General features: G+C 35.5%; 1 non-coding gene across 1 annotated transcript; it reads left to right on the plus strand.

Annotated features, from left to right (window-relative positions):
- The first annotated feature begins 12,813 nt into the window (after positions 1-12,813).
- Positions 12,814-12,921, plus strand: LOC130983751 (small nucleolar RNA R71). Its single transcript, XR_009087729.1, has one exon. It is a non-coding gene; the product is annotated as a small nucleolar RNA R71 (small nucleolar RNA).
- The last annotated feature ends 13,683 nt before the right edge of the window (positions 12,922-26,604 follow it).

Below are 26,604 nucleotides of genomic sequence, written 5' to 3' on the forward strand. Positions count from 1 at the left end.
CATTAACATTTGAGGTAAGAATGCTACTCCCACAATGTCTAGGATTTGCAAATATATAGGAAGCCAAAACTCTCCTCTGTGGTGGATTGTTGTTGTTATTGGCTACTCTTCCTTGTTGATTTGGTAGATTATTTGACTGTTTCCCCATGTCCTGGAATTCTTCTTCAGACTCTTCTTCTCCAACAATGTTTTTCCCCCTCTCAGCTCTTCTCAATCTCCTGAGAGTGCGTTCGTCTCGTTCATGAGAGTTGGGTATAGCTCTTCTTGTATCTGACATATAAGCAAAACACAAGAAACACAAAAAAAAACCAGTGACACTTCAATCTATTGCTAGAATGAAGTTTGAGTTAGCTTAAGCAAAAATTCAAACAGTTAGTGTGTTATCAACGAAAAATAAAGAAACAGAAAAGAAAAATTGCTTGATCTAGATCTCCACTTCACTTAATCATTGTCAATCTAATTCAATCCCCGGCAACGGCGCCAAAAACTTGATGTTGTGGAAAACGATCCAACACGAAACTCACCGGCAAGTGTACCGGGTCGCATCAAGTAATAATAACTCACATGAGTGAGGTCGATCCCACAGGGATTGAAGGATTGAGCAATTTTAGTTTAGTGGTTGATTTAGTCAAGCGAATCAAGTATTGGTTGAGTTGTTTCTAATTGGCAGAAACTAAATTGCGTGAAATGTAAAGGGAGAGGGAAAAATTGCAGTAAATTAAATACCAAAGAAAGTAAAGAGGCTGAATCTTAAAGTGCAAGTAATATAAAGTGCAGAAACTTAGATTGCAAGAAATATAAATGGCTTGAATCATAAAAGAAATTGGGAATTGAGATTGCAGAATTTAAACAAGCAGAAGTAAATTGCAACAAGTAGAAAAGCAAAATATGAATTGAATTGAAGTGGATCTCAAACAAAAGAGTGAAATGCTTTGAAGAATTAAAAACAGAAAGTGTGCGATGCTTAATTTGCAGCAATTTAAAAGAGGTTGAAGATCTCAGGAGTGGAGGAGACTAGATAGCAAGTCTAGATCTCAAATCCTTCCTTGATCCACCAAGAACAATTGCAAAAGAAATAAAGGAAAGTAAATTGTAGAAAGAGTAGAAGATGAAGCATTAAATGGAAATTGAAATTCAATTATGCAGAAAATTAAAGCAAGGGATCTCAAGGTGAGATTGAAACAGAAGTTCTTCAATTCTTCACCCAAGATCCAAAATAAAAAGTAAAGAGTGCTCAAGCAAGAACAAGGAAGAAGAGAGATCAATTCTCCTTCCCAATTCTCTAAGATCTCAATTCCAAAGTAAAAGCTCAAAAATGGAAGTTAAAGGAAAATTCAAAAATGATTCTCGAGGGTCCGAATTACATCAAACTAGCTACTATTTATACACTTTCTATTCTTGGATTTTGGAATTTGGATGGGCTTTTGAATTGGTGAAGAAATGAATTAAGTTGGATTTTTAATTTAATTTTCAGCCCATGGAGAATTTGCTTCCAGGAGGATGCTCAGCTCAAGTAGGGAGCTGAGCATTGAGGCTTTGTGTGGGGATCCTTTGTAGCGTGCAATGTTGGGGAAGGCACCAGGAGAATGCTCTGTTCACAAGGTGAGCTGAGCATTGGGGCCTTGCATGCATGCCTTGTGCGCGTCTTGTTCCCTGGCCGTGTCAAATTATTGCACGCTCATTTCCTTTGGCCCGTGTCAAGCTCTTGTGTGATGCACCAAGGAGTAGCGCTCAGCTCTCTAAGTGAGCTGAGTATTGGAGCTTCCAAGGGAGGTCATTGGTTCGAAGCTTGAGGGAAGCATGCGCTGGTGGTATTTTCTTGGTTTCCTTGTAGCTCCTTGCTCCTTGCTTCCTCAAGGTGTTGAGTTCGAACCTTGGATGATGTATTTGGCCAATTCTTGGCTTATTTTCCTTGTGAGTAGCGCTTTCCCACTCCCCCTTGGTTCTTGGTTCGACTCTTGGAGAAGGCATTTGGCGAATAATTTTCTTGAATTTCTTTTGATGAATGCCCGATAATGCTCCCTTGGTGAGCTGAGCATTATTTTTCCTTTCCTTGTTTCTTGGCTTCAAATTGTGCTCAGCTCACAAGGTGAGCAGAGCATTGAGACATTGCTTCTTTGGTTTATTGTTGTGCTCCTTTGGAGAGCACTGAGCTCTTGGGGAGAGCATTGTGGCTTCCCTCCTTTCATGTGCCACGCTTCCTCATGTTCTTTGCCACACTTTTCTTTTCCTTGAGCCACACTTCTTAAGCCACGCTTTCTTGTTTTCTTGTTTTCTTCACCTACAATTAATCAAACAACAACTCAAAGTATCACCAAATTCACAAGGTTTATAAATCATTAAAAATCAATTAATTTTAGCCCAAACCTCATGATTTAGCATCAATTAAATGGTGGTTGTCTGATTTAAAGAAGTCATGCATTTTCATTCCAAATTACTTACTTAGAATGCAAGAAAGTGCATAAAACCTAGTGAAAACAAAGAAAAGGCTAGTGAAACTAGGCTAAGATGACTTGTCATCATTTATCATTTGTTATGAGAGGAATTGGGGGATTGGGAAAGCAAGAAAGCAAGAAATGTAAATCGCAAGAATTTAAATGATCATGCAAGAAATCAAAGGAAAGCAAGTAAAGGTAATGAAAATGGAAATTAAATGCTAAAAGGGCACTTGGTGAGAATTGGGGAGTTTAGGTTTTCTATCCTAGTTGTGGACCACAAACATGGCAATTGTGTGGAATCAATCCAAACTAGTCAATCCTCCTTGAGAATTAGTCAAAAGAGTGTAATTAATCTCAATCCATAAGTCTTAGTCAACTCACTAATTAACTTAGTGAAAGACTAGCGTCAATGGAAACCAAACCAATTAATTATTCTCACACAATGCGGAATGGACATCCACAACTCAATTCCACCCAAACATCCAATTTCTTAACCAAGAGTGTGAAAACTAAACATGCAAGAAATTGAATGAAAGCAAGTAAAACTCAAAGCAATAAAACTTTAAATGCAAGAAACCTCTTGGTAAATAATTGAGAACTAAGGCTACCTATCCTAGTCATTGACCACAACATATGATGATTATGAAGAGTTAATCCTACTTAGTCAACCTTACATCGAAGATAAGTCAAATAGGCATAGTTAATTTCAATCCCTAAGTCCTATGTCAACACTAGGGGTCACATAGAGTCAAGGGAAACCAAATTAACTAACTACTCTAATATATCAAACAAGAATGGACATCAATGACTCAAAGGACACCAAAGTCAACAATTTCAAGCCAAGAGTGTAGAAAAATTAAGTAAAAACTAAGCCAAGCATTTTATCAAACACTTAGTGTGTATGAAAATAAAATAATATTAAATTGCATAGAAAATAAAAGCTAACTACCCAAAGCAAGAAAATGACAATAACCAGTAAAGAAAGCACTAAATGACATGAAAACATAAAGTGCATTAATTGAAAATAAAAGTAACAAAGTGTTCATAAAAATGGAAAATGACATAAAAGAGAAAATGACAAGAAAGATGAAGAAGATAAAGGTGCAAAAACAATAAATGACAAGGAAAGGTAAATAAAAACAAGAATTAAAAGTAGAAATTACAAGAAATTAAACTAGAGAAATCCTAATTCTAGAGAGAGGGGGGAGCTTCTCTCTCTAGAGAACTACACTAAAACATGATAAAAGCTAAACCTAATTGCCCCCCTTCATTCCTCTTCACTTTGGCCTTAAATAGCTTGAAAAAATGAGTTGGACTGGGTTTTGGAGGCTCAGAATTTGCCCCCAGCGATTTGCATTAATGACCTCACGCATATGCACTCGTGCGTACACATGACCTACTGTGCGTATGCACAGTTGCGCAGAATTCCCATCGTGCGCACACATGACATATGGTGCGTACGCATCCTTGCACGAAGTTACCGTTGTGCGTACGCACGCATCACTATGTGTATGCACCTTTGCAGCAGCTTCAAAACTTCATTTTCTTTATGATTTCTCCCTTTTTTCATGCTTTTCACTTCACTTCTTCCATTCCATACTTGCCTTGGAAATCTGAAATCACTCAACAAATACATCAAGGCACCAAATAATATTAAAGTGAATTAATTTTAGCTATTTTAAGGCCTAAAAATCATGTTTTCACAATTAAGCACAATTTAGGAAGAAATCTCAAAAGCATGCTATTTAGACGAATAAATGTGGGTTTATGTGATAGAATCCACTCAAATCAAACCAAAATAGATCGTAAAATATGGACTCATTAATGACCAAAGGACGGACCCAAGCTCGGTGAAACATAGACCTTTGGCTTTATCTAGACATTTCTTGATGCCCTTTATAATGATCTTGTTGGCCGCTTCCACTTGGTCATTATTTTACGGATATTCTACTGAGCTTAATTGTTGTGAGATGCCAAGTCCTTCTAGGAACTCCTTGAATTGTTTGTCCACAAACCTAGTTCCATTATTTGAGATTACAATCTTGAGGATTCCGAAATAAGTTATGACTTGCTTCCAGAAGAACTTTTGGCATTGAGTGGTCATGATGGTGGCCAATGCCTCAACTTCATGATGGTGGGCTAGAAGTACCCGGCACAGATGAATTTTTGGGCTAGGGTTTTTCCCTCGACGTGGTGGCTGCAACATCCTTCGTGAATATCGCTGAGTATGTAGTCTATGTCGCCAGGTTCTATATACTTGATGAGGGGTTGGGATAGTCATGCGTACAACTGGTGACTTTTGGCATATCACACATGCATACGCACGATAGCACTTCATATTGCACACAGAAATCTAGCCGTGCAACGTGATGGGAGCAATCAAAGGAAGTCATACGTACGCATTTATCATGCATACACACAACAAGAGCCACAAGGAACACAAAAAGGAGAAGAGTCTAGCAGTAGACCTTTTTGACAAGCATCTAAAGTTTCAACTGTTGCTCCACAATGTTGTGTAGAGTCAACAAATATGATGATTCACTCGTTTGACTTATATAAGTATTAAAGAATTATCTGAACTTATATGAGAGGCATTCAATCATCTCTCTAAAATATCTTAAACATAATGTTCTGACTAGTAGCTAAATTATGGAATTTTTGAGTGGTTTAAGAGCAGATAAAACATGTTAAAAATCACAATTTAAGTATCTCTCTAATATAGTTGTTAAAATATTTTAAAAGTATAAAGATTTCATAAAAAACATGTTTGGAATATTTTCAAAAACAAAGGCTTTGAAAAACACTAGCCTCAATGCTTTTAAAACATAGAGCATGGCAAAAAATAGAGCAAATAATAGACTCTAAGGTTTTCTAATAAATTGATTCTCCTACTTTTTATTAAAACTAGGTAATTCCAATGAAAGAATGGAATTGATTCCTATAATCCATTCCATAAGTGCAAAAATTGATTCTTTTGCTTACAAAATTTAGGTCAATTTTGTAAGCTCAAAGAATCAATTCTCCATACTAGAAGAATTGAAATTAATTCTTAAGAATCAATTTTATAAGCTCAAAGAATCAATTTTGTAAGGCCAGGGAATTAATTCTTAAGAGAAGAATTGAAATTATTTGAGCTAATTGAGCCATATATCACAATTAAGCTTCATTATACTACAAGAAGATTTGTCGGTTAGAATATCATAAGATATCAAATAGCATTACTATATAGTATAAACAGTAGCAGCAAGTTCATATTAAAATTAACGGATAATGCAATTGCTAAGCTAGAAAACACAGACTAAAAGATGAAAAGATTGTCACACTTCTATCCTTGCCTAGTAATGTTCATTGGCACCAGAAAGTATGCCATATTTTGGCATATATTGTTACTTCAGAGTAGATAGATAACAAATTTAAATGATGTGAAAGTCAATGTAATTTTATCAATAATTTTAATATAAAAAGAATACTGTTATGCAAATTAAACAAGTGCAAAAGTACTAATTTCAACAGATGTTACTCCTTTATCACTGATAGTCCAAACAACTATTAGTATCGAATATAAACGATGAACTTCAAGGGAATTTTAACAAAATAAAGGAATATAAACTGCATGCATACGGGGAATCGGAATTTAGAAACAACAGCAACATAACAAAGCCATTTTCATCAATAATTTCAACAATGATATTGAAATCAGAAAATAATCACGACCCATAAAACACCAGCATAACAAAGTACTGAATAGAGCCTAAACACAAAATCATAATCACCTGCAAAGTATGACGAACAACAATATCATCAAACTTCATAACAAGAAAGGCACCCGCAATTTCAAACACCTATTTGCTATTTTCAAATTCCATAACTCCCTACCCATAATTCCATAATTCAATTATAAACACCTATTTTCAAATATTCGATCATAATGAATAAACAAAAGCTCATCAAATTAAAAGGCACCAGCAGAACAGAAAACTAAGAAACCATGTAAGAATAGAGAATGATCATTTAAAAAAAATTGAAGCCATTGCCTTCATTCTGAGTAGTGTGAGAAGAGGGGCAGAAGTACGACGGAGACGGAGACCAGGTGACGAGCAGGACAACGGACGACTGTAAAAGCGTGATTCATCAAACTAAGAGCAAATGGCGGACAACGAGCTCGAGGAAGAAGCTGCGCTTCGTGAATGAGGAGAAGGGTTGGATTTTTCGACCAGGACGACCATACCAACACGGTTGTCGCTGAGCACAACAGACGGCAGCAGAAGAGCAGTTGAGCAGATGAAGACCAACGAGGCAGTGACTAACCGCAAGCTCGAGGAAGACGCACCAATTTCTGAATGAGGAAGAAGCACGGACGATCAAACAAAAATGTGGTGGTGCTTGAGATCAATAAACGACAGCGCTGAGGTTCACTCCTTGTGGCGGTGGGTGACTTGTAACCTAAGGTTGTTGTTTAGGGAGAAAGATTGTAGAATGGCTCGAGGGATTGATGCTAAGGAGAACCTAGCCATTTCATTTTTTAACAAAACGGAAAAATGACGCCGTTTTTCAAAACCGGCCGAGTCCTGATTCCGTTCGACTGACCAGTTCTCGGCCAGTTCAGCGGTTTGAGAACGGTTTTGATTCTGGCAATTTTTTATATTTAACCAAACCGTAGAAGCCACCGGTTTGCAGTTGGACTGGTCTGACCGGCCAGTCTGGTCCAGTTTTTAGAACCATAGTTCTAGCATCTTAATTCTCTATTTTTACTTGTTAATTTCTCTATTTTGTTGCTTTTAGTTTCATGAACCCTTGTTAATTTTGGTTTTCTTTAATTCAATTTGATATTTTATGCTTTCTTGATGCTTGTTTGAGTTATTGTTATTGTTATCTTGCATTTGGTGGTTTTAGATTTTATTATTCTTGTAATTTTACCATATTTTATTTTTATGCCTTCCAAGTGTTTGTGAAAATGCTTCTCTTAGTTTTAGGGTAGATTTTTGAACTCTTTGCTTGCAATTGAGTAATTGAAGTGACCTTGAATCACTAATGTCTGAATTGATTGATAATTTAAAGATTTTAATTAATCTCATTTCCATTAACGTGTAAGATGTATGGATTGAGATTGATTAAGCCCGTTTGACTTATCTCACTATTAGAGGTTGACTAATTAGGTTTGCTCTTGCAATTATCATGCCGTGATTAGTGACACGAGTGTCATTGATGTCCAATATTGATTGGTGATTTTTGGTTGTTAGTTGTTCTTGTTTTCATTGACGAGTAAGACTTATGAATTAAGACTGACTTTGCCTATTTGACTTTCTCCCGATGTTGGAGATAACGAAGTAGGATTAACTCTAGGTAATCAACATGTTTATGGTCAATGACTAGGATAGGAAGCCTTGATTTTCAATCCTTTTCAGGAGTGTCTTTTAGTATTTACGTTTCCTTTAGTCGTTATCTTTATTTTCTTGCAATTTAATTTCTTGCCTTTTTGTCTTTGAAACCCCTATTTTCTCATAAGCGATGATACGCGCACCTCACTGCGATTTCATTGAGAGACGAAATGATAACTAATACTCTCAGTTTTTATTGATTTGCATTCGTGACAAACAAAATTAAATTTTGATTCAGGTTATTTGTTGGTTTGGAACTATACTACTAATGAAGCAATTCTTTTTGAAAAATTCTGAACCAACGTTTAGCCCGCGTTAAGTTTTGGAGCCGTTGCTGGAGAATTGCAATATGTGCTTGTTATTGGCTATTGTTAATATGTGAATATGTGAAGTTTGCTTTTTAGTTATTTCTTATTTTTTGTTAGTTGTTAGAAGTGTGTTTTTATTTGTTTCTTGATACCTTTTTGTTTTTATTTCTTCTTTTTCCTATGAATTCTCATCATTTTTGGCTTTGAGTTTGGTTCTAACTATGTTGTAGAAAATAAAATTTTCAATGAGGGATTGCATCAAGGATTGGAAAATCAAAGGTGGGAGCAGCCTCAAGCATATGGACAATCTTCATGGCAACAACCTCCTCCAGCATACTATTTCATAATCCAACCCATGATGCATACCAATATATTGGATATGGTGGACCTCCTTGTGATTATTAAGCTCTACCACCATATTTCTATGAACCCCCTCCTCAACATAGCCATTAACCATCACACTCACAAGCCTTACAATACCACTAAACACTTCCATATAATCCTAATCCACCACCATATCACCAACCATTTGCACCTCAAGAACAACCATTGGAGCCATATGAACATACCTAGAATTACCACCATTCCAATACTAATACTCCCAAAAACCACAAATTTTATACGCACCACCTCAATATTCTCATTCTTATAAACCACCTCCCATTGATGATAGTTACCTCCAACGCAAGCGACCATCTTCTACACTACAAACCTCCATAGAAGAATACCCATAACCATTGATCCTAGAGCAAAATGATCTCAATTATAGTAACCAAGAGTAACAAGAGCTAAGGGATCGTCTCATAAAAGTGATGGATCGGCTTAACGCAATCATATTTCTTAAGGAGCAAGAAGAAGCTCAACACAATGAAACCCTCCTTCCACCACGAACCCCGATGGATGACACTCTCATTTCATTTTTTCAAAAGCAAAGTGAGGCAAGAAGGGAAAAGCAATAAACAATTGAGCGTCAAGACGCTATCATAGCTATCTTAGCCAAAGCCGTAACCAACTTAGCCTCACAACTCATACAATCAAAGCACCCCCGTTGACGAATGTGGAAAAGTAATCAAAGATCGTAGTATGAAAGAGAGTTTAGAATTTTAATAGGAGAGCAGGGAATGCACACGTGTATTGCAACAAGTGGAGGAACTTGAGATCATTGAAGATGAAGAAATGGTTGAAGATTTAGGAGAAGTTGAGCGCATGGTGGATTCCAAGGTTGAAGAAACTTCCACACCAACTAGTGACATTGATGATTTTGTAAAAGTTGTCGAGTCTTCGTCCATTGAGCTTGAAATTGATGTTAAGGAGGATAATGTGCAACCTCCAAGGCATATTGTGAAAAGTGAAGAATTGGAAGAAGTTGAGCAAGCAACAAGTCCCATTGTTGACGATGGTTTCACACCAACTAATGACCTTTATGAGTTTGATAAACCTTCCTCCATTGAATTTGAAATGGATGTTGACATAGACTTTACGCAACCTCTGAGATATAACCTGAGTAATAGAGAAGAGGTGGAAGAAGTTGGTGAGGAAGAAACTGAATATGAGGAATCTTGTCGGGAGGTGGAAGTCCTTCAAGAAGGTAGAAAGGGAATGAAAATTGCTTTGTCAAGACCGTTGGAAACATCTCTTTCTTAGTGACCATCATCCATTATATGATTCAAGTGGGTAAAACTCATGTCCCTTAGCTTTCTTATTCTGCATGAATACGGTTTACTAGAGATGGATGGTCAACTTAGAGCTTTTTATGGATTGAAGAGTAAGAGGGAGTTGTGTAGTGGTTGGAAACACAAATCACGGATCATTAAGGTTGAATTCTTAAGGTTTAAGTCCTATGGTTGGAAGAGTGCTAAATTGAATGGGTCTATGAGAATAAGTTGGTGTTTGAATGAGAATTCTGTGATATTTTCATCCAGATGGAATCATGATGATCAACTAGAAGACGGGTGTAGGAACAAGATTTGGGATCTCAACATACAAGAGGATCAATTTTGGGAGCTCCTAGCTTGTTCGGAACTTCATCAAAGCTTGATGCACTTAACTAGAGATTCTAGAGCATATTGGAAATCCAAGCATTGGTGGAAGTTTCAAGATGAGTTCAAGCATAAGCCACCTTAATGACTTTAACTAAAAGTTCTAGGTGGTAGACACCCCATCATGGTAAATTCTTTCCATGTTCTATTTTCTATATATTAATGAATAAGTTGAATTTCCAATTTTAGTTAGGATTGTTTAGTTTAATTGGTAGTTTAACTTGTTTAATGAAAAAACCAGAGCACCAGATCATGCGTACACATGAGGCATGCATGCGCATGATTTTCAAAAGTTCAGAAAATCATGCGTACACATGAATGATGTGTACGCATGACACCCTATCCAACCTAAACATGCATTGTGCGTGTGCTGTGCGTGTGCGTGGTGCACGAAATTGTGATCATCAATGGTGCCATCAACATGGTACGCTCAATTGCAATCTCAACTCTTTATCACAACTTCGCACAACTAACCAGCAAGTGCACTGGGTCGTCCAAGTAATAAACCTTACGCGAGTAAGGGTCGATCCCACGGAGATTGTTGGTATGAAGCAAGCTATGGTCATCTTGTAAATCTCAGTCAGGCAGATTCAAATGGTTATTGAGGATTGATAATTAAAAGATGAATAAAACATAAAATAAAGATAGAGATACTTATGTAATTCATTGGTGAGAATTTCAGATAAGCGTATGGAGATGCTTTGTCCCTTCTGTCTCTCTGCTTTCCTACTGTCTTCATCCAATCCTTCTTACTCCTTTCCATGGCAAGCTGTATGTTGGGCATCACCGTTGTCAATGGCTACAGTCCCGTCCTCTCAGTGAAAATGTTCAACGCACTCTGTCACAGCACGGCTATTCATCTGTCGGTTCTCGATCATGTCGGAATAGAATCCAGTGATTCTTTTGCATCTGTCACTAACGCCCCACAATTGCGAGTTTGAAGCTCGTCACAGTCATTTAATCCCTGATTCCTACTCAGAATATCACAGACAAGGTTTAGACCTTCCGGATTCTCAAGAATGGCCGCCAATGGATTCTAGCTTATACCACGAAGATTCTGATTAAGGAATCCAAGAGATATACATTCAAGCCTTGTTTGCATGTAGAACGGAGGTGGTTGTCAGGCACATGTTCATAAGTGAGAATGATGATGAGCGTCACATAATCATCACATTCATCAAGTTCTTGGGTGCGAATAAATATCTTAGAACAAGAATAAGATGAATTGAATGGAAAATAGTAGTAATTGCATTAATACTCGAGGTACAGCAGAGCTCCACACCTTAATCTGTGGTGTGTAGAAACTCCACCGTTGAAAATACATAAGTGATAATGGTGATCATTGGCTTCGGCCCCAGAGAGGGAACCAGAAGAACCAAGATGAAAATACAATAGCAAAAGGTCTTATTTATAGAGAACTAGTAGCTTAGGGTTTACAGAAATGAGTAAATGACATAAAAATCCATTTCTGGGCCCACTTGGTGTGTGCTTGGGCTGAGCATTGAAGCTTCCATGTGTAGAGACTTTTCTTGGAGTTAAACGCCAGCTTTTGTGCTAGTTTGGACGTTTAACTCCCACTTCTGTGCCAGTTCCGGCGTTAAACGCCGGGAATTCTGAAGCTGACTTGGAACGCCTGTTTGGGCCATTAAGTCTCAGGAAAAGTATGAACTATTATATATTTCTGGAAAGCCCAGGATGTCTACTTTCTAACGCAATTAAGAGCACACCAATTGGGCTTCTGTAGCTCCAGAAAATCCACTTCGAGTGCAGGGAGGTCAGAATCCAACAGCATCTGCAGCCCTTTTCAGCCTCTGAATCAGATTTTTGCTTAGGTCCCTCAATTTCAGCCAGAAAATACCTAAAATCACAGAAAAACACACAAACTCATAGTAAAGTCTAGAAAAGTGAATTTTAAATAAAAACTAATAAAAATATAATAAAATTTAACTAAAACATACTAAAAACATACTAAAAACAATGCCAAAAAGCGTATAAATTATCCGCTCATGGAGGACCTTGTTTCAGTCATGAAACTTTGAGTGGTTTTGATTAGATCAGAGACCATGGTTGCTAAGTAAGGGTGGCTCTGCTTAGAATTCTCTGTCTGTTGCTGAGAAGATTATGGAAAAGGCTTGCCATTGCTAAACCTGTTTCTTCCACCATTATTGTTGTTGAAACCTTGTTGAGGTCTCTGTTGATTCTTCCATGAGAGATTTGGATGATTTTTCCATGAAGGATTATAGGTGTTTCCATAGGGTTCTCCCATGTAATTCACCTCTTCCATTGATGGGTTCTCAGGATCATAAGCTTCTTCTTCAGATGAAGCGTCCTTAGTACTGCCTGGTGCACCTTGCATTCCAGACAGACTTTGAGAAATCATATTGACTTACTGAGTCAATATTTTGTTCTGAGCCAATATGGCATTCAGAGTATCAATCTCAAGAACTCCTTTCTTCTAATTCGTCCCATTGTTCACAGGATTCCTTTCAAAAGTGTACATGAATTGGTTATTTGCAACCATTTCAATGAGTTCTTGAGTTTCTGCAGGCGTCTTCTTCAGATGAAGAGATCCTCCAGCAGAGCTATCCAATGACATCTTGGACAGTTCAGACAGACCATCATACAAGATACCTATGATGCTCCATTCAGAAAGCATGTCAGAAGGACACTTTCTGATTAATTGTTTGTATCTTTCCCAAGCTTCATAGAGGGATTCACCTTCCTTCTGTCTGAAGGTTTGGACTTCCACTCTAAGCTTACTCAATTTTTGAGGTGGAAAGAACTTTGCCAAGAAGGCATTGACTAGCTTTTCCCAATAGTTCATGCTTTCTTTAGGTTGTGAGTCCAACCATATCCTAGCTCTGTCTCTTACAGTAAAAGGGAATAGCATAAGTCTGTAGACCTCAGGGTCAACCCCATTGGTCTTGACAGTGTCACAGATTTGCAAGAATTCAGCTAAAAACTGATGAGGATCTTCCAATGGAAGTCTATGGAACTTGCAATTATGTTGCATTAGAGAAACTGATTGAGGCTTAAGCTCAAAGTTGTTTGCTCCAATGGTAGGGATAGAGATGCTTCTCCCATAGAAGTCGGGAGTAGGTGCAGTAAAGTCACCCAGCACCTTCCTTGCATTGTTGGCATTATTGTTGTTTTCGGCTGCCATGTCTTCTTCTTGTTTGAAGATTTCTGTTAGGTCCTCTACAGAGAGTAGTGTTTTAGCTTCTCTTAGCTTTCGCTTCAAGGTCCTTTTAGGTTCAGGATCAGCCTCAACAAGAATGCTTTTGTCTTTGCTCCTGCTCATATGAAAGAGAAGAGAACAAGAAAGTATGGAATCCTCTATGTCACAGGATAGAGATTCCTTGAGGTGTCAGAGGAAAAGAAGAATAGAAGGAGGAGGTAGAAGAATTTGAACTTATCAAGAGGGATAGAGTTCGAATTGTGCATTGAGGAGGAGTGTTACTCCATAAATAGAAGGATGTGAGAAGAGGGGAAGAATTTTCGAAAATAAATTAAAAGATTTTGAAGAAATTTTGAAAAATTGAAGAATGATTTTCGAAAATTAAAGTTGGGAAAGAAATAAAGTGATTTTTGAAAAAGATTTTTGAAAGAAGAAATAAAAAAGATATGATTGAAAAGTTATGGTTTTAAAAAGATATGATTGAAAAATAATTTAAAAAGATTTGATTTTTAAAATTAATGACTTGGCTAATAAGAAATTTAAAAGATATGATTCAGACATTAAACCTTTCTCAACAGAAAAGGCAACATACTTGAAATGTTCGAATCAAATCATTAATTATTAGCAAGTATTTTTGAAAATGGAAAGAAATTAATTTTGAAAATATATGATTGAAAACATATGATTTGAAAAAGATTTGATTTTGAAAAATTATGGAGATTTGAAAAAAAATCTGAATTAAAAACAAAATCTTCCCTCTTGTGCCATCCTGGCGTTAAATGCCCAGAATGGTATCCATTCTGGCGTTTAACGCCTAAAACTCTACCTTTTTGGGCGTTAAACGACCAGCCAGGCACCCTGGCTAGCGTTTAAACGCCAGTTTTCCTTCCTCACTAGGCGTTTTGAACGCCCAGCTTTTTTTGTGTAATTCCTCTGCTGTATGTTCTGAATCTTCAATTCTCTGTATTATTGACTTGAAAAGACACAAATAATTTTTTTTTTTGAATTTTTAATGATGAGGAATAATCAAAATGCCACTAAGATCAAATAAATAATGCATGCAAGACACCAAACTTAGAAGTTTGTATACTATTGACACTAACAAATTGAGAATGCATATGAGAAACAACAAAACACTCAAAGACAAGAGAATTTAAAGATCAGAGCAAGGAAATCATCAAGAACAACTTGAAGATCAATGAAGAACACAATGCATGTAATTTTCAAAATTTAGAGGAATAAAGACATGCAATTGACACCAAACTTAAAATTAGACACTAGACTCAAACAAGAAACATAGAAATATTTTTTATTTTAAGATTTTATAATTTTTTTGTATTTTTCGAAAATTATATGGAAAATAAAATAAAGAGCTTCAAAATTTTTAATAAGAATTCCAGTAATCATGCAATGTTAGTCTAAAGCTTTAGTCTAAAGAAATTAGACATGGCTAGCAAAGCTTCAGCAGGACATTACATTCAAGAGCTAAATTGAAGAGAATTAATCAGCTTTGGTGATGATGAAAACATCATCTAAAACTCTAGAATTCATTCTTAAAAATTCTGAAGAAAAGATACCTAATCTAAGCAACAAGATGAACCGTCAGTTGTCCAAACTCGAACAATCCCCGACAACGGCGCCAAAAACTTGGTGCACGAAATTGTGATCATCAATGGTGCCATCAACATGGTACGCTCAATTGCAATCTCAACTCTTTATCACAACTTCGCACAACTAACTAGCAAGTGCACTGGGTCGTCCAAGTAATAAACCTTACGCGAGTAAGGGTCGATCCCACAGAGATTGTTGGTATGAAGCAAGCTATGGTCATCTTGTAAATCTCAATTAGGCGGATTCAAATGGTTATGAAGGATTGATAATTAAAAGATGAATAAAACATAAAATAGAGATAGAGATACTTATGTAATTCATTGGTGAGAATTTCAGATAAGCGTATGGAGATGCTTTGTCCCTTCCGTCTCTCTGCTTTCCTACTGTCTTCATCCAATCCTTCTTACTCCTTTCCATGGCAAGCTGTATGTTGGGCATCACCGTTGTCAATGGCTACAGTCCCGTCCTCTCAGTGAAAATGTTCAACGCACTTTGTCACAGCACGGCTATTCATCTGTCGGTTCTCGATCATGTCGGAATAGAATCCAGTGATTCTTTTGCGTCTGTCACTAACACCCCACAATTGCGAGTTTGAAGCTCGTCACAGTCATTTAATCCCTGATTCCTACTCAGAATATCACAGACAAGGTTTAGACCTTCCGGATTCTCAAGAATGGCCGCCAATGGATTCTAGCTTATACCACGAAGATTCTGATTAAGAAATCCAAGAGATATACATTCAAGCCTTGTTTGCATGTAGAACGGAGGTGGTTGTCAGGCACGTATTCATAAGTGAGAATGATGATGAGCGTCATATAATCATCACATTCAACAAGTTCTTGGGTGCGAATGAATATCTTAGAACAAGAATAAGATGAATTGAATGGAAAATAGTAGTAATTGCATTAATACTCGAGGTACAGCAGAGCTCCACACCTTAATCTGTGGTGTGTAGAAACTCCACCGTTGAAAATACATAAGTGATAATGGTGATCATTGGCTTCGGCCCCAAAGAGGGAACCAGAAGAACCAAGATGAAAATACAATAGCAAAAGGTCTTATTTATAGAGAACTAGTAGCTTAGGGTTTACAGAAATGAGTAAATGACATAAAAATCCACTTCTGGGCCCACTTGGTGTGTGCTTGGGCTGAGCATTGAAGCTTCCATGTGTAGAGACTTTTCTTGGAGTTAAACGCCAGCTTTTGTGCAATTTTGGGCGTTTAACTCCCACTTCTGTGCCAGTTCAGGCGTTAAACGCCGGAAATTCTGAAGCTGAATTGGAACGCCTGTTTGGGCCATCAAGTCTCGAGAAAAGTATAGACTATTATATATTGCTGGAAAGCCCAGGATGTCTACTTTCCAACGCAATTGAGATCGCACCAATTGAGCTTCTGTAGCTCCAGAAAATCTACTTCTAGTGCAGGGAGGTCAGAATCCAACAGTATTTGCAGCCCTTTTCAGCCTCTGAATCAGATTTTTGCTCAAGTCCCTCAATTTCAGCCAGAAAATACCTGAAATCACAGAAAAATACACAAACTCATAGTAAAGTTCAGAAAAGTGAATTTTAAATAAAAACTAATAAAAATATAATAAAATTTAACTAAAACATACTAAAAACATACTAAAAACAATGCCAAAAAGCGTATAAATTATCCGCTCATCAGCGCGCACTCTTAAAAAAGATTCCTAATCATGCGTATGCATCCCTTCCACGTATGCATGACTCCCTTTCCAGAGCCAAAATGGTGTTCAGCTTACGCATGCCTTCTAGCACAACAACTCGCATGTACGTGTGCCTTAAGCATAAGCGCAGATTAAAAAAAATCAAACCCCGTTTCATGCAAATCCCTAATTTGCACACGCATAACCCCTTTTCACTTCATCTTCTTCACTTTCTCAAGCACCCTAACCTCCGTCACCAATCTCCATTATCCACCACCTTCATTTTCGTTGACCAACACCCACCGCCGGCGACCACAACAGCCACCGTCAACCCCGCTTCTCCTTCCCTTCTCCCATTTCTTATTCTTCTTGTTGTTCTTTCTTTCTTTTTTCTTCTTTCCCTATCCGCAACCCACTGCCACCTGCACCAGTTGCCGTTGGTGCATCTCCAACAACCGTCTTTGATAGCGGCCACTGCTACCCGAAAATCTCCTTTCCTCCCCCTTTTCTCTATTTCTGATACTACATTCCCAGGTTCTTTAGTGTACTTTCTTTAATTTTTTCTTCTGTTTATTTTAGTTTTGGTAGTTAGTTTAATTTTGGTCAGTTAGATTAATTAAAATGCATGTTTTAGTTGATTTCCAGGTTGTTAGGTAGGTTGGACTTAGTTTGTAATGGATTCTAGGTCTGGAATTTTCTGCTAATTATGTTTGGACTAATATGTGATTAATTAAATGATGATGGTTTTACCGTTTTCTTGATTGAATTGTGAATTTTCTTATTCACTCAATTGCATTTGTTTGTTTGATTTCGATGAATTGATAACTAATTTAATGTTGAGCTCATATGGGAAATATTGTTTGATTGAGTGAAATGTTATATTCTTGTGTGATTGCTGCTGAATTTTTGTGCAACTATTCAAATGGTGCTGAGCTTATTTAGATTTACTTTTTATTACTGGTTATTGAGATTTCCTGCTATTTTATTTCACTAAGCTACATGTCCATCAATTAGTAATGTAAGGCCTTATTGATGAATTTCTGTGTCAATAAGGCATGACATTCCAATGATTTTCAAGAAAATTTTGCCTCAAAGGATCTTTACTGCCAAATTTGGTCAATACCTTATAATTCTTTGCTTGTTTTCATTTTGATTTATTCATATGCATTGAATGGATTGAATTGATTTTAAAATTGGCCAAAACTTGGATGTTTTTCTTGATTGAAGTTTCTTCTGCCTATATTCACAAGGTTAAAGTATTTTAACCTATGTAACTAGTTTCATTCAATTTCATCATGCTTAACTGACTTAAGTTACACGGGGCATGAATTTTCCGTTTCATACTTCAATCTTGCGAATTTAGTATTGGAAGGCATTTTGGTGTTTAAAGTGCTATGCTTGCTTTGTTTAACATTGTTCTTGATTATTTCATCACCACTTGATATTTTTATGCTTCAATGATGTGCTCAACCTTAATTGTTGAATATGTGCTCTACACGTACCTTTGAATCACTAATTTTAGCATAATGCATATTGTGTAAAGTTGAATGTGTGCTTGCCTGTTTGACACTTTTTGAAATTTTTTTCTAAACTAAAAACCTTGCTTGCTATGTATATAACATTTAACTTTTGTTTTTCAACTAATACCTTTCTTTTTCTTTGTGCATAGAAATAATATTTTCTTACTTTCTTTTTGATAAACAGGCAAGTTAACTAACTTGGCTTGACTTTGATTGATTTGAATGAAATCTTTGTTTACCCTTATTTTGAATTTCATATATAATTCTAATTAATTCTACTTTCTCCGTTCACTTTACCATTATGATGTTATTTCCCTCAGTTCCTTACTTCTTGCCTGCATGTTATATCATTTTGCTTTGTGTTCCTTGAAAATACATTTCATATACCTATTTTCTTTGACCCTTTTCAGGATGACTGAGAGGTAAGGACAAGATAAAGCAAAGGCCACTAGCTCGAGTAAGAGGAAAGGAACTCAATAGACCGCTGAAATAGCGGATGAGCCACTCTCTAAGAGACAGATCAGTAAGAGAGATCGAGCTAATCAATGCACACCTCCCACTGATCTGTATAAGTTCACCAACCTTTACTTGGAGCTGAAGTTCCCAGATTTTTAGAGTAGGAATCTGCATGTTGAAAGGAAGCTCCAGATTTCTGCTGAGCTACAAAAGTTTACTGTGGATCGGATTGTTTAGCGAGGCTGGGGGTTCCTAGATAGGGTTCTTGTGACTGTGAACGCATCGTGGGTCTGGGAGTTTTATGCCAATTACTACATTGGAGCCCTCGATGCAGTTCACCTATAAGGTAAGAAGGTCTCAGTTACTTAGGAGGTGATAGAACATACCCTCCACTTTCTGCTTAGGCCCAGTGGGAAATATACTTTTGAAGAGGCAGAGGGTGAAAGAAAGATGATGACGTTTGACTTGGATAAGGTGATGGAAATAATTGTCAGGCTTGGGAGTTCATGGATCTACGGAGAAGACAAGATGGCACCCAAAGCTATCTCAGTCCATGCTCTAACCATTGAGGCTCGGATTCGGCAGCAGATCTTAGCTAATTATATGATACCAAGCACCCACAAGACCAACATTATTGCTGACATGGCGATCTTGATCTGGTGTATTCTGGAAGGTAAGCAGCTGTACTTTCCAAGTCTCATCAGAAAGTACATGGGGTAGGCTCACTACATTGGCAACTTGGCCTTTTCGTGTTTGATTATTCAGCTAGCTACAGAGGCCGGGGTTGTCTGGCTGACCACTGATGAGAGACCAACCATTGCAGAAAGCAAGACGGTGATACCACATGGTGACTGGTACGGGCAGTCGACCTCCAGACGCAGAGGCAGATGTCAGGTAGCATCCGCTTCGAAGGCATGACCCTTAGCACCAGTAGAGCAGCCATCAACGCCAGCAGCACCTTCATCATCATCAGAGCCAATTTATCATTTGGTCCACTAGCTCATTGAGGACATAGCTCGTTTGGAGCGCCACTTCAAGCGACATTATGAGAACATCAAGCGCCAACACTGGGATTGGGACAAGACGATAGAGGAGCCTGACACTCCCTCAGAGCATAGCAAAGAGGAGGATCGGGTTCCACCAGCTAAAGGTGGAGATGATGATGACTGCTTCCACTCTGCATGATTTTATGAGCACCAAGGACGGTGCTAGATTTTAAGTTTGGGGAGGTCACTCGACCAAATTGGCATTTTGGGTAATAAATTTTTCATTCCGAATGCTTTTATTTTAAATTTTTAGTATTCTTTTTAGACATTTGAATATATTATTTGTTATTTTGAACATCTTTTTAGTTTATTACACTTTCTATTTTTGTTTGTACATAATTTAGATTTCTATTTTAGTTTTACATACATTTTTCCTTTCTTTTATGTCAGCTTGTATATATGCTTTTAGTCTTTTGTTGTTGATTGTGATTGGATAATGTAATAATTACACCTAGTTTAATTTTCTATATACATGATAATTTGGTTTGTTAGTAAATGAACTTAGGATTTTTTTATTTTTTCATCCAATCACATTATATATATATATATATATATATATATATATATATATATATATATATATATTTTCATTAAACTTGCAAGAAAACTATTATGGAACATTTAGAGCTAAGAACACACTACTATGTGAGTTTTGAGCCTTAATATGTGGCTGCATTATATTAACACTATTTTATTCTTGTGTGTTATTCTATTTCTATTATTGTAATATTTCCCTTGTTTGATTCTTTATGTCCATTATTCTGTATATATATATATATATATATATATATTTATATGATTGAGGTTGTTGTTTCATTTAGCTCACTTACCCATATAGATCTTACCCTTTCATATACATTTGTTATGCAACTTTGAGCCTTATTAATTCTCTTTTTGTTCTTAATTTCAGCACATTACTAGCCTTAAGTGAAAACAATAAATGTCCTTAATTTGGATATTTGATTAGCTTAGGCTAATGAGAGTGTGTAATATCTAAGTGTGGAAAAATTTGGGAATATTGATTGATAAAAGTGTGTTTTGTATTTTCATTAAAAATCTTGAAAAGTAGGTACATACTCATGTATTAATTGTGTAAACCATACGCATTGACACTTGTATGTATATTTCACTTTGGAAAAAATTTATATAAGAAAAAAGAAAAAAGAAAAGAAAGAAAAAGAATAAAAAGGGGACAAAAATGTCTTAAAGGAAGATAATAATAATAATACTTATGTGTTGTGATTGAAAAGAATGCATGAGTGTGTTGAAAAAAAAGTGAATAATGAGTAGCTAGATTTTGCATTAGAGTTGAATAGGTTGTTATATGTTAGGTGGGAGTTCAAGTTAATTAAATATTCAAATTCTAGCCCCGTTTCAACCTTCAGAAACGTTTTCATCATATTTGTATGGATACACCGAATATTTGTTGATTGTTAGATGAAAAACAAGTCTTGAAAAGCAAGAATAGAAGAGAATTGAGTGAATCAACCTTATACACTTGAGCGATTAGAGCGTATACACATCTGGTGAGGGGTTCGATTGCTCAATTTTATATTTCTACCGTTTATTATTTCTTATCTTTCAAATTATAATATTTTTTTAGAACTCAATTCGATTTATAGGGATTACATTCATTGCTACTTTGCCTTAGCCCTTATGTTTATATACTTTGTTGGGAATGGAATTGTTTTGACTAAGTAGATGCATATAGATAGTGAGATACGACTAGATTAAAATAGATTTAGATAGTTTGTTTTTAATGGGTGTTAAATAACCCCTTGGTCTTATCTTTCTTGATATTTAGCATGAAAATGTGCTATTGTTTTAAGTATAGGGAGATTGATACACCACAAATTTATGGTAAATTTTGGATTGAAATGAGTGGAGTTTATCAACTTATCTTGCATTTAATCACTGAAATAGCATAGTTTTGTGAACTTCTCCTAATTATGCTTGATGATTAAAAACATTCTTTTTAGACTCTTAAATTGCTAAATTTAATTCATTTTAATTCCATTCGATGCCTTGATATGTTTTTTGAGTGATTTCAAACTTAGAAGGTAAAGATTGGATTGAAGTGAAAAAAACATGCAAAGTAAAAAATTCATGAAGAAATGAAGTTTTGGAGCATTTCATGGTCATGCGTACGCGTGACTTGCACACTACAAGATTAATATTTATTTAAGGGAGTATTTTGGTGAAGGTTTCTAAAACCTCCACAATACATTTTATTTATGACAATTTAAAAAACCTCCATTAATAATTAATTAAAGTTAAATTTTAGAACAAAACCTAATTTTCCCAATTTTTCAAAATGTGAGACTGAGTTATGAGAGAGAGACCTTAAGTTTTCTACCGCCATTTTTGTTGTCCTTCTCACTGCCATTTTTGCCACCGGCACCGTTACCACTGTTGTGTCCATTGCAAGAGAGAGCTTCTGGATCAAGCCACCTCTTCTATCAACGTGTTTTCAAATCTATTCTTCTATACTGTTGTTGCTGCCACAGTGGAGTTTTTGCCGCTGTTGTTGCTGCCGTCGTTTTCATCACCACTACCATTATTTTTGCTGCCGCCATTTCTGCTGCCGTTGCCATGGTAGAACGCTTCTGGATCGAGCCACCTCCTCTATCAATGTATTTTCAGATCTGTTCGCTCCCAAGCTTTTTTTTCGATGCAACTTTCTCTCCCTCCATATTTCTGCTTTGAGCTGCCGCTGGTACTTCTTCGCTATTAGTTTGTTGATATCTCTTCTCTTTTAATAAATGTCATTTTATTTTGAAGAATTTCATTTTTCTCTTTATGTTTCTCTGCGTCTTTATTATTTTGCATTTGATTGTTTGCTATGATCATGATTCTCTATCTCTCTTTCAAATTGTAAATTATAATTACTTGATTAATTAATTGTTCTCTTATCCTATTAATTGACATTTTGATATGTTCCTGAAGATACAAATTAGTTTTCCATTTTTCAGAGTATATTGGTCCTTGCAAGTTGCAATATATACTATACTGGTTTATACTATACTGCTACTCTTTGATTTCAGTTCTTAATATGTTAATTTCTATTTTTTCATTTACAATATATAATATATGGAACACTACTTGTATAATCTGAGCATAATCTTCTTATATATGGTCCTTGTACAAAGCAAAAACTAAGGTACAAAGAGCTTGAGATAGATCCAACAATCTGGAACTGAGGATTTGATTGGCTTGTTGATCAAACCACATTAGCTTCCATCAGGTTCTTTATTATTTTCTTTATTATCTCTAGTATTTTTAAAATACTTTGTATATAGTTTATTCTTCATTATATCTAGTGTTTTTGGATCCCATTTGTTATTCTGTTTTTGTAGCCTTTGCTTGTGTATGTTTATTTTTCTCATTTTCTCTTTTTTTTTCTATGACTATTGCATTACTCATTGCTAATATGATTGCTTTGTTTACTAGTTGTAAGATATAAGGACATAGTGTCTCAAGCATTGTGAATAATTGTTCAATTTCAGTTGATGTCAATAATTTCAAATATTATGCCCATAATAATACAAGTTGAAAGTCCCAAACTTTTTAATCAAGTTTTGATCTTTGATGTAATCATAGCAGTAATCAAATCCTCATTTCCTGGGTTTTGAGCTGTATAAAAAAGGTGCAATTTTCCAATACTAATGTATAAAATATGTAATTTAAACATGAATTCTTTGTTATCCCCGATGGAGTGATGGTTATGTTTTCAAGCTAGCAATATCAGCAATCTCTTCCAACTATGCAATGGACTGTGGAAAAAGCTTTAATTAAAGCAACAAAACTTGAAAGGAAGTATCTACTATTGGTTGGTGCAGGCAAGACCGATACAGAAGTCCATGCCTGGGGTCAGGTCTGACTTTGTTCCTTTCATGTAGTTTTTAGTGGAAACCATTGAAAATTTTATAACTTACCATGTTGCAAAAAATGTGAATTTTACAAATAACTAGTGGTTGATGTATATAATTGTTAGAATCTTTTTCTTTAATTAATAAGAATGACAAGTTGAAGGTAGAAAATAGTTAACAAATAACCACATCTAACAAGTTGAATCTTTATTTTAACTATTGTGATGTGTCATTTGGCACTTGTTAGTGTAAGAGCAAGAGTCTAATTGGTGGTGTTAGGTGCGTGCCCTTAGATTTCCATTGACACACACCAAATTAAGGTCGTTGAAGTCAATCTTCTATAATCTCTATTTCCTACATACAAAACCCATAAAGTAATAATAGGCTTTTCTCTTCCCACGCACTTAACAAAGAAGTAGTAAGAAGCTGTTAATAAGTGGTATCTACAATGGGATCAGAGTCTCTTTCACTCAACACTCATCCACTTCTATTTCCAAATCCATTGCTAATAAGTGGTATCTGCTAATAATTGTTGATTTTGTATCATTCACTTCTAATGCACTCAAAAGCTTTTTCATTTCGATTAGATTTGTATTTTATTGGATATTGGTAACGGTAAATTGGTCATTATAGGATTTTGATTTGGCTATAATAATTAGTTATCTTGTTTTTGTGTTTGTGGATTGTTAATTTGAATGTCAACTTTGTCTATAAATTTGATTCAAATATGGTGCTAATGTCTAAAGAGGTATATATTTTATAATATGGAGTACCAATTCTTGATATTTTATCCATCTTTGGAGAATCAATGAGCGTTAAGTTGTTATTTTATTGTTGATCAATTCATGGTTTGTTGTTGTTATTTAATCAGTTTGATAGAGTAGCTAGATTGGATACCTATTTGAGTATGATGTGCAAGTATGTACACCACCAGATATTTTTTAGTTTTACTATCTTTTAGTTCTACACTGAGACTGTGTACAATGGTGTCATTTGATCTATGTAGCCGACTCCCATCTAGTGGGATAAGGCTTATTGTTATCATTGCTATGTGTTGGTGTTATCGAATATCAATAATATAATGAATGCTTTTGTTTCTTTGTTCAGTTTTCTTTCTAGCCTAAGAATTCTAAATTACTCACTTTGCATTGCAGCAAGATACTAACTTAGCGGTTTAATTCTGCAAAGACGTCGAAAGTAGATCACAAACAGTAGTTTCTGTATTTATATGCTTTCAGTTTGAAGTACTTATCTTGCTGTGTTTTCAAAATTTTTTATGTTATTAAATGAACTTTTTTCTATTTGCTTTTTTCCTTGTAACTAATTAACACACCAACTCAATAAGATGCTAAAAAAAATTAAAATGGCCTATTAATATGTATCTAATAGAACACTATGCCATTATTTAACACATGTAGCTATTGTTTGATTCAAGTAGCCATCCCGTTAGTGGAATTGTCTTAGATGTTCTATTCAAATTAAAAAAAACATTAGTAGAAAAAAAGAAAAAAATATTAAAGATTCATCTCTTAAATTTTTTAATAATAGGTTCAGGCATGCACATTATTGTTACCTTGATATGTTTCTCATAAAAGTTAATATATGTAAGACTCTTCAATTCTCAGACACTTATTTGGTAAAGCCTTCGATAGTCATAGATCCTTGCTTAATTTTAAATTCCAATTCGGTTATAAAATGATATAACTATATACAACTGTGGTGAATAATCCTTGTTTAGTACTTGAAATTCTTGTTTTATAATTCTTGTTAGCTGACGCCCAAAGCTATTCAGGGATATGTTGATTTTGGTCAATTTGACAACTACTTTGTTGCTGGTATAGGCCAATTTGACTTTGTTCAAGTAAGTTGTTACTACTTATTTTGTTTTTCAGGAAGAATAGGCATACTCCTTAGATTTCTAGTTATTTATAGAAGGAAATTATTGAATTTTTACGCCCTACTTTGTAGCTACTTGCTTGTTAGTATAAATGGTTATTATTAATCCACTCATCTTTTTTTGTCGCATAAACAATGTTGTAAATCTAAGAATCATACATGATTACACTGGTTAGATCCACTTAAATTAAATAATACAGTAAACTTTTGCTGTTTGTTCTCCTCTTTTTTTGTTCTAAATACCTTCTTTCTTCTTTCTTGAATCACTTTACTAACCTGTAGGAGTTCTATAACGGTGACTTGATGGATTGTGAGAAAAGTTATAATAAATTAAATTGATCATTTTGTATAATTGTGAGCAAAGTTAGGGTTGCAAACATTGAAAATGCTTGCATAATTGTGCAGGTATGAGTTCCAAGGTTCACCGGATGCATTCTCTCCATCAGTTTCAAGGTCTTTTGGGATTGCATTCATATTTTTATTTTGAGATTTTTATGTAATTAAAATTTTAGATGATATTGAAATATTGAAGTTGTTATTTTATTTTACTTTTTGAAGAAAAACAGTAATAGTTATGTATAATAATACCATATGCAATTATCTTTGGAACTATTGACGTTGAGAATTTTTTATATTTAGAATTATGTCTTATATTGAGGAATTGTGTTGTAAAAGATTTAGTTTTTTAAATTTTGATATTAAAAAATAAATTTTTAATTTGAGAATTTGTAAATGAGATGAGATTAATGAATGATTTGAAATAAAAAATAAATAATTACAGGATTTGTGGTGGTTTAAAAATCTCACAAAATAGTTAATTTGTGTTAAATTAAAAAAATTAATTTGTGAGGATTTTAAACTGCCACAAAAGTGATTTAAAACTGCCATAAAAGTTCAATATAAAACCCCCCACTAAACACACATAAAATCCCCCACTGAATAGATTGTGGAGGTTTTTAAAAACCACCACAAAAGACCTCGTGGCACCTCAAATTTTGGAAGTTTTAGAAACCCCCACAAATCATTTGGTGGGGGTTATAAACCTCAACAAATAAGAAAAAAACTGTCACAAATAAACAATAATCTTTTAGTGGCATTTCGCCTAACTTGCGCGTACACTTAGCAAATGCGTACGCATGACTGACGGCAGGTGGTTCACACATGGCTAGCGATTTCAAGGCCTTTTCAAGCCCAATTCTAAC

Source organism: Arachis stenosperma, chromosome 5 (genome assembly GCF_014773155.1).
Source record: "Arachis stenosperma cultivar V10309 chromosome 5, arast.V10309.gnm1.PFL2, whole genome shotgun sequence".
In the NCBI taxonomy this organism is placed as follows: domain Eukaryota; kingdom Viridiplantae; phylum Streptophyta; class Magnoliopsida; order Fabales; family Fabaceae; genus Arachis; species Arachis stenosperma.